The sequence below is a fragment of the Ceratotherium simum genome, chromosome 3, assembly GCF_057802395.1.
Source record: "Ceratotherium simum simum isolate JZ-2026a chromosome 3, ASM5780239v1, whole genome shotgun sequence".
Classification (NCBI taxonomy): domain Eukaryota; kingdom Metazoa; phylum Chordata; class Mammalia; order Perissodactyla; family Rhinocerotidae; genus Ceratotherium; species Ceratotherium simum.
The window spans coordinates 30,282,227-30,290,767 of record NC_141902.1 but is presented as its reverse complement, the minus strand read 5'-3'; the positions used below and the strand labels follow the sequence as shown (position 1 = coordinate 30,290,767).

General features: G+C 44.2%; 1 pseudogene; it reads right to left on the bottom strand.

The window, feature by feature from the left end:
- Positions 1-3,597: 3,597 nt before the first annotated feature.
- Positions 3,598-6,395, bottom strand: LOC101395818 (toll-like receptor 11 pseudogene; annotated as a pseudogene).
- Between the last annotated feature and the right edge of the window lie 2,146 nt (positions 6,396-8,541).

The following is an 8,541-nucleotide window of genomic DNA, read 5'->3' as shown; positions in this document are numbered from 1 at the left end:
TTAATAAACCATGTTATAAACAGATGTGCTGTCATCCAGGTTTGCCATTTCATTTATAGAGCAAAAGCAGAGTAGATTTAGCATAATTCTTAAGGGCTCTTGGATTTTTGAAATGATAAATTAGCATTAGCTTCAACTTAAAGTCACCAGCTACATTAGCCCCTAAAAAGAGAGTCAGCCTGTCCTTTGAAGTTTTGAAGCCAGGCATTGGCTTCTCCTCTCTAGATATGAAAGTCCTAGATGGCATCTTCTTCCAGTATAAGACCTGCCTGTATCATCTTTATGTATTTTATAGTAAAGCAGCTATGTTTTCCCACAAAAGGGATGATACCTGACTTAAGAATGAAAATGTAAGAGCAAAGGATCTAATGAAGCCAAAGGACATAAAGACAGAGATTAGTTATTGCAAAGAATTTAGAAAACACTTCTAAGGCTTACTGCATCTGTTCCCTTCTTTCCTCGTTTCTACACACATACCAGCCCAAGTATGCTGTGGTAATGTGGGGACTTTGGTTCAGTAACAACTGTTCCATTAGTACTTGATGTAAATTGTTGCTCCACTTGTTTTGCGAATTTGTCATTTCCATCTCACTTCATTCAGAGAAAAGCAAATTAAACATTTATGTCAACATTATGATTGCCACAATTAATAATGTGACTTTCGAATGTTTATGTGGAGGTAACAATCTAATCCTGTTTGATTCTACAGAGATCAGATAGAGAACTCTTCGTAAATTCTGGGTCTAATGGTTTAAGAAGTATGTGGGCAAACTACAGTGAATTTGGAACAAAGTAACTTAGAGAGACTTAGAAGTATGGAAAATGAGTAGCAGTGGACAGAGCTGAGATGTTTAAATTGGAGAACAAAGACTCTATCAGAACAAAGGAAGGGCAATCACTTAAAAGAGTAATTCAATTTGTCTCATTTAATCCCCAAAGTACAGAATTAAAAATAACAGTTAAAGTTATAGTGAGACACATTGTAATTCAATATGGAGAGTAAGTTTCTAACGGAGAAACTTACTCAGTGATGAGACATGATGCTTCAGCAGACTACTTTCTATCATGGATTTTGTCCGATAAAAGCTGGGAAAGTGGTAGAGGGGATTTAGACATCAGAAGCAAATTTCTTTCAGTCCTGAAATTCCATGATATGCATCTAAGATGTATCAAGAAAAAAGAAAACCTATCCAGGTAACCTCAATGACATAACAAAGGGGCCGGCCTGGTGGCGCAGCAGTTAAGTGCGCGGGCTCTGCTTCAGTGGTCCAAGGTTTGCCGGTTTGGATCCCATGCATGGACCTACGCACCGCTTATCAAAGCCATTCTGTGGTGGCATCCCATATAAAATAGAGGAAGATGGGCAGGGATGTAAGCCCAAGGACAATCTTCCTCAGCAAAAAATAGGATTGGCAACAGATGTTATCTCAGGGCTAATCTTCCTCACCAAAAAAAAAAAAAAAAAAGAATGGAAAAAATTAAGGTTAATGAGAACTTGAGGTTTTCATTAACACTGATAAAAATGTATAGTATTTTACAAGGATCATTAGTTGACAGCAGAAAGAGGAAATAAAGAGGGAATTCTGGACTGTGGCTTGGTCAACAAAGTCCCAGAGTCACGCCAGTGGACCACAAGTAGTCCAACTCTATTTATTGAATAAATCCATATTTTTTTCCTGAAAAATGTGTGTGGAAATCTCTCAATCTCTGAGCCAAAATTTGAGTGGCTCCTTAGTTTTGTCAAAGACGATTCTACAAGGATTGTGTAAGGGGTTTGGAGGATTTCGGGGTTGAATAAGGAAAAAGATATGACCATGAGGTGACACAAGCACACGCAAGTTTTATCTGGGGACACTGCTTTGACAGATCTGTATGCGGGGGGAATCCTTCACAGCATGAGACCTTCCAGAGGCTATAGGCATGGGGGCCACTACTCAGAAGGGGAGGAGGGCTAAGGAACTCCCAAGAGAAAGAGGAGGATCAGAGAGAAGGCTTATCTGTCTAGGTGATATCAGCCTGAGGAGCCTGAGGACTTGCTATGTCAGAGATTTCTGAAGGGCAGCAGTAACTTGGGGTCTTTATCTTATATATGAGTAGCAGAATTTATCTTATGTGTGGCTAGCAGAGGGGGTCTGCAGAGCGGTATGGTTAAAAAATCTGCTTATTTGGACTATGTCTAAAACAATTGGATATGTAAAAATTTTGACACCTTTAGGCTTTTGGGCTAACAGAATTCAGCCTGCTATGAGGAACTAAATAACCTATACAGAAGCTATCTTTAGCTCATTTATATAACAGACGGTCTTTGAAATAGATAGTTTGTGAATGGCTTTTTACTCTTTTTCCTGTTTATCCAGACTTCAACATTCATGCCTTCTCTAAAGCTCCCATTGTGCCACCATAAAGTAGGGAATTACTTAAACTGGTCTACATGAAAGGTGTTTAGTTTTGAAAGAGAATTTATTTATTTTTTATTATTTTGAAAGTAACACATGCTTATTTTAGGAAAAAAATGAATAATATAGAAAAATATAAGAAGTTTTAAATCTTCCACAATCTCATTTCTAGGGCCATTTCTAGTTCACATTTCTAGTCTTCTCTCTCTTTCTATATATTTCATGTATTAGATACATGTTCAACTTTTTCAAAATTAGAATCAGAGTACATGCAGTTTGTCCACACCTTTGTTGAATATTATATCATGAATCTTCTCCCATAGCACTAAATATTCCTTGATGCATGATTCTTAATGGGTGCATGATATTCCATTTTTATCAATGGACCTTAACTATCTTTCTGTTTGGGGGGCACTTATGATTTTACACAAATTTTCTGGGAACCTGTGATTTTTATTTCTTTAGAAAAAAATTCTTGGAAATAGATCATGTGTGTGTGTATTTTTGACATTTGCCACATGTTTGTCTATTTTAACTTTGTAGCAAGGTAAGTTGTCATTGGTTAGAGGTACCTGGAAGACAGTAGAGTACAGAGTGTAGAGTACTGGATTGTCCTAGATTGATCCAAATTTTCTGATACACTAGCTGTGCCAGGGTGGTAAAGCACTTAACTTTTATGTGCTTAGGTCCCCATATGTAATACAGGATCAAAACTGTTGTTCTCACCCATGTAATGCTGTTATTGTGAGAGCCTCATGAGTTAGGGAAGCTCTTTGAATTTTTGGACCTTTGTGAATTGCAAACATGGTTTCAATCCAGCTTCAGAGCACTGACAAGTAGTTCATTGGTTCTTGTCCCATTCCACTAGAATAAAGTAGATTTTTAGCAAACATATAAATACATTGCTTTCATCAGGCAGAATGAATTCATTATGAAAAATGCAGATGTGACTCTAGAAAAAATTTTTGTGTATTCCTCTTTAGAGGATGCCTTGTGTGGACAGGACTAACAGGGATCAGACTTATTTTTTGAACGAATACCTTGTTTCCAAGTGCTTTCTAATATGTTATCGCATTGAGATTTGTTTTCTTCATCTATCATTTTTGGTGTGGAAAGTGGGCTTGAACTAAGCATTGCCTACAGACTGCCTTTCTGAGCCTGCCCTCCAGTGATGGGATGGCATCCAGGTCCCTGCTGGGAGTTATTCCCTCATGTTTGAATCTCTCTTCCACAGCCCCCAATCCTCTCTCTCTTGCCCAGCTTTCCTTAGCCTTTTCCGGAGTTGCTCACAGAAGGCATCCCACTCAACCCTCTCTAGGGACACATCAAAGTAGTCCTCTTTCTGCAGCCACCGGGCAAGGCGGTGGTAGCTGTGCAGCTGCCGCCGATCAATAGGTTCCAGAAACAGCAACAGGAGGCGAGCAATCCCAGGCTTGGCCACCAAGTGGTAGGTGGCGAGCCTTAACTCCAGATTGCACCAGTGACTTCCCAGGGCCTGGCGGCTGAGCACACAGAGGGTGGCTCTGCTGCTCTCCATGCTGGCAACCATAGCATCCATCCTGTCCTGCCCAACCCCAAAGTCCCTCTCAGGCAGGCATAGCCTCAAACCCTCGCCAGCTGGAAGAGGTTTCTCCAGGGCAGGAACGAGTTTTTCCAGCACCCAGGCTTGGTCCTGCTCACAATAGGAGATAAAGACATCATAGTGGAATTGGCTTCTGGGCCGCCGCCCACAAAACTTCCACCACCAGGCATGAAATAGGGTCTGGAGGTGGTGAAGCCAGGGCCATTTAGGGCAGCCAAGCAATAAAAGGAAGGTCAGCAGGAGCACCAGAGTGAAGCTGGTTAGAAAGCTCTGAAACTCAGCATCATGTGAGCAGTGACCAGAAAGGAAGGAGAGCAATGGTGTCTGGGAGTAGTCAGAGGCATTGGCCCTGCAGATGGATTTCTGCAGTCCATACACAAAGGTGTTTGGGACCCATGTTGTACAAGGCCCCACCCAAGAGCTTTCACACTGGCAAGTGAAGGTGATATCTGAGAAATAAACATATTGAGGCATCTGGGGGATTAGTTCCTGGAGGCTGCTGTCAAGCCCCAGAGCCCATTCAGAGTTGAGCAGCAGCAGCTGAAGGAGGCCTAAGTCCCTGAAGCTGGAGGTGGAGAGGTTCCCAAGATTCAGGTTGCTCAGAGCCAGCACCTGTAACTGAGGCAGCTCTTTCAGTAGCTTCTCCAGCTTCACTGAGCTTGGCTGAGAGAGGAAATCCAAGTCCCCCAGCTCCAGCACTCGCAGCCTGGGCATCCCAAATAGATGCATATCTTCTGTACCCTCGTGGTCAGACCAGAAGTGCAAGTGCTCCAGCAAAGGGAGCTGTGGGAAGAACCTCTTGGATTGACGATCACTGAAAATGTAGCCTCGCTGCAGTGAGGTGACGTAGGGAAGGGAAATGGACTGTGTTGTTATCCAAATGCAGCAACTTATTGGAAGTTTGTAAGGTAAGGTTCTCCAAGAACAAGGAGGGTTCTCCACTGGGGACCCCAAACTAAATGTAAACATTTGCCTGTACCTCCAAGCTGAGCAGTGCTAGAGGCCAGGGAGGATAGATCTCCAGCATCTCAAGAGAACCCAGCTGCAGATGGCTCAGCTTGTGGGGACCCTGGAGCTGTTTGCCTGAGATATGCTCTAATGGGTGCCCAGGAGGTTCAGTGAGGTGAGGACAGGAAGAGAGGAGAGCCAGCCTGGCTTCAGCACCTTAATTTGGTTCCAACTCAGGTCTAGAGTCTTCAGCCACCTCAGTCCCTCCAGGCTCTTGATGGATAAGTTGGAGATGTTGTTACCACTCAGCTGGAGCTCCTGAAGTGAGGAAGAGAGGAGAAAGCCCTATAGGGCAGAACACTGAGCTCACTGTGGAACAGAGCTAGCACTCTCAGATTTGAGCTGACCAGCCCTCCCGGGAGCACCAGGGTCAGGCCCAGCTTGTTCACTGACAGATTGAGCCTCTGAAGCCGGGGCAGGGCACTCAGGAACCTGGAGGGAAGTGACTGCAGGCTATTGGCGTGAAGGCTGAGGAGTTCCAGGGAGTGGCAGCTTAGGAGATACTCATCCTCTAGGTTCTGGATTTGGTTCCTCCCCAGGTTGAGTTCATGAAGCTCAAAGTAGCGTGTCACATTCCCAGGCAGTTTTTCTGCACCTGTCCCCACAAGGGAGAGAGAGTCCAAGTGGAGCAGTCCTGAGCCTGGAAGAACTAATGCATTTAGTGGGGTGCCATCCAATCTCAGGGAACAGAGCTGGAGGCCATGCAGAGCTCTGCTACCCACCCGGCTCAGCTGCAGGTTGACAGACAGGTCCAGTACCTCCAGGAAGGAGGTCCATGGGCTGGTGCTGGTTGTAGGAGAGGAACCAGGGACAAGGTTTGGGAAAAGCCCTTGCAGTTCCTGCAGATCTGTCAGACAGCTGTGCCTCGGGGTTAGACGACTAAGGCTAATGGGCAACTGGATGTTCTGGCTATAATTCAGGCAGTAGCCATGAAAGGAAAGGGTGTTGAGGAATCTGAGGGGCTCCAGGGCATCTGGAGGGAGGAGTAGACTCAGGCAACAGGGAGCATGATGCTCAAAGGAAAGGTGCCACAGCTGGTCCAGTCCTTGAAATGTCCTAGACGTAATCCTGATGGTGCCCATCTGCAGCCTCAGAAGCTGTAGTGTGGGGAAGTGTCCAAAGGCATCAGTTGGCAGGAAAGGAACTGTGCCCTGGAGACATAGTGCCTCTATACCCTGGGGCACTGCTGTTAGGGTCTGAGCCAGGTCTTTGACATTGGAGCATGATGCAAAAAGGTGCAGTCCTGGGGCCAAGGAACAGAATGGGATGTAGTAGGAGATGTTTGGCAATAGGGAGCTGTCTCCTATGGTGCAATCAGGAGCAGTCCATGCCCAGCTCATCCAGCCGAGGCTCATCAAGCCCAGCAGTAAGAGAGAGAGGAGAGTGAAGGAGAGCTGAGGTCTTTTCATCTTGGGCACTGCTTCTAGGAAAAGAAGGGAAAAAAGAAGAACATCAGATCCTACAAAAACCAATAATCCCAGGCCTAGGCCTTCTGATGCACACAACACACAATATGTTCTGGGGCATGTTTGAGAAACAGTTCTGTGATTGCAATATAAAGGAGACATTTGGCGAAGTAGGGAACTCAAGTTATGTGCACTCAGACATGCCTCCCTCCAGACAGAAAGTCAATGGAGACAGAAACAGAGAGAGACCAGCAAGAAGAGCCTGCAACTGACAGGAGATCTGGGGATGATTAGCTCTGGTTTCTAAGTTCTTTGGAGGGGAGCACTCAGCTAAGAATGGGCTACTTTCAAGACCAGGCAGAAAATATACTTGTCTTCTTCCAGAGTAGACTGGAGGAGAAAAAAATGGTAATGATACAAACATAAGAATACCTGAACGTAGACTCTTATTTAATCCTTAGCTTTGTGATATCTGGGGACCCAATACTATTATCCTTATTTTAGTCATGGGCCAGTTGAATGTCAAAGAAATTAAATGACTTCCTGACGTAGCAGAAGTAAAAGTGGCTGAGTTGTGACTACCGTCCAGGTTTTCTGCCTCCAGGTTTGGTGGTCTTTCCAATGCAGAAGTCCTCAGGCAGCACTAAGGAAACATTTCAAGTGAATTCTACTGTTGCGTTTATGCTTCATTTATAAAGAGAGCTTCGAAAGTTAGTTGAGGTAAAACATAAAGAAAGTAGAAAAAGTGAGCAGGAAAATGAAGATGTCAAAATAGCTGTTAAAGGAAAAATGAAGTCTTGGTACTTTTGTCTTCAGAACATAGGTACCATTGACTCTTTCTCACTGCTTACTTATTCCTTTCCCATAGTGAGTCCTCCAATTCCCCATTATGAAATGAGCAGGAATCATATGTCCCCCAACCAGGTCCCTGAAAAGAAAGAAGAAGTAGGAGAGCAGACTGATGCTCTGGGAGAGAAACATGCCAGTTAACCGCAGTGAAGGGCATTGCTCTCCTGACAGGGTTTGGGCTTATTCAGTAACTCATGCCTTTTGCTAAGGATGATTTAGCATTAAAATATATGAACTTTTCTATCTTCTGCCTGAACTTGCCATGAGGATAACAGGCCTGGGTGATCACATAAAGCTGGCTTTGGAAGCACTGAAACTGCCTTTCTTGGAGCACCATAGTTGTATGCGCCTCTGACTTCAATGAAAAGTTCAGAGGGGGCCTGAGGAAAAGGGCCTGGGGATTCATCATCTGGATGACTTGACCCTGCAAACTATCAACTTCATTGTGGATGTCACTCAGTACACTTGATTCTGTGTCATTCTATTTCCATGGCTGTTCCTTGAATTTTTAAAAGGCTATTTCTTGAGCCCACACTATCAAATAGCATACCCTGTTATTCTTGGGCTTCCCTCTCTATTCTAGTATCTAGGGAGATTTTATGGTCTGCAATATATCTCAGACCAGAAGACACAATGTCCTTGGGGCAGAGATCCTAGGAACACAGAACAATTCTGGGCTGTGGAGTGGTCCTTTGTCCTTGGGAAATCAAGTTTGATGGTAGTACCCAAGGTATCACTTAGATTGTTCACAAATGACAGTTCTTCATTTAGCCAGTTAAATTGTGGCAAGCTTGAACCCAAATGTTTCCCTTAAGCTCTGCCTAGACCCTGCCTAGCTTGAGGCTGCTAGCCTCCCCCAGAGAGGGCCAGGATCTCTATGGAGGGGAGATTCTCCATTTTTACTTTCTTCCCCGTCAGTTTCCACTACTTGTTCTTCTACCTTGTACACAAAACTTACATGGCACTGGGGCAGTGGTTTGTTTACCTTTGAGCAGAGGAATGGAGGTCAGTGAAGACAGTTGAAATTTCTCAGGAAGGGCTCTTTCTCATCTTCTCCTTCAGCAAAGGTATAAAAGCCTTTTCTTCTGTGATTTTTCCTGACAATGGCCTTTGCCCTCTCTCACACATAGGTGTGATATCCCTATTAATTTGAAGGTAGGATGTGCTAGGGCGAAGAGGAGAATGCTTCGTTAACCCATTAACTTCTCCCCAAACTGCACCGTTTTCTCTCTTTTCCCTCTTTATAACTTTTTCTATTTCATGATTTCCTCTTTCCAGTCTGGTTTGGGGATTTCAGTTC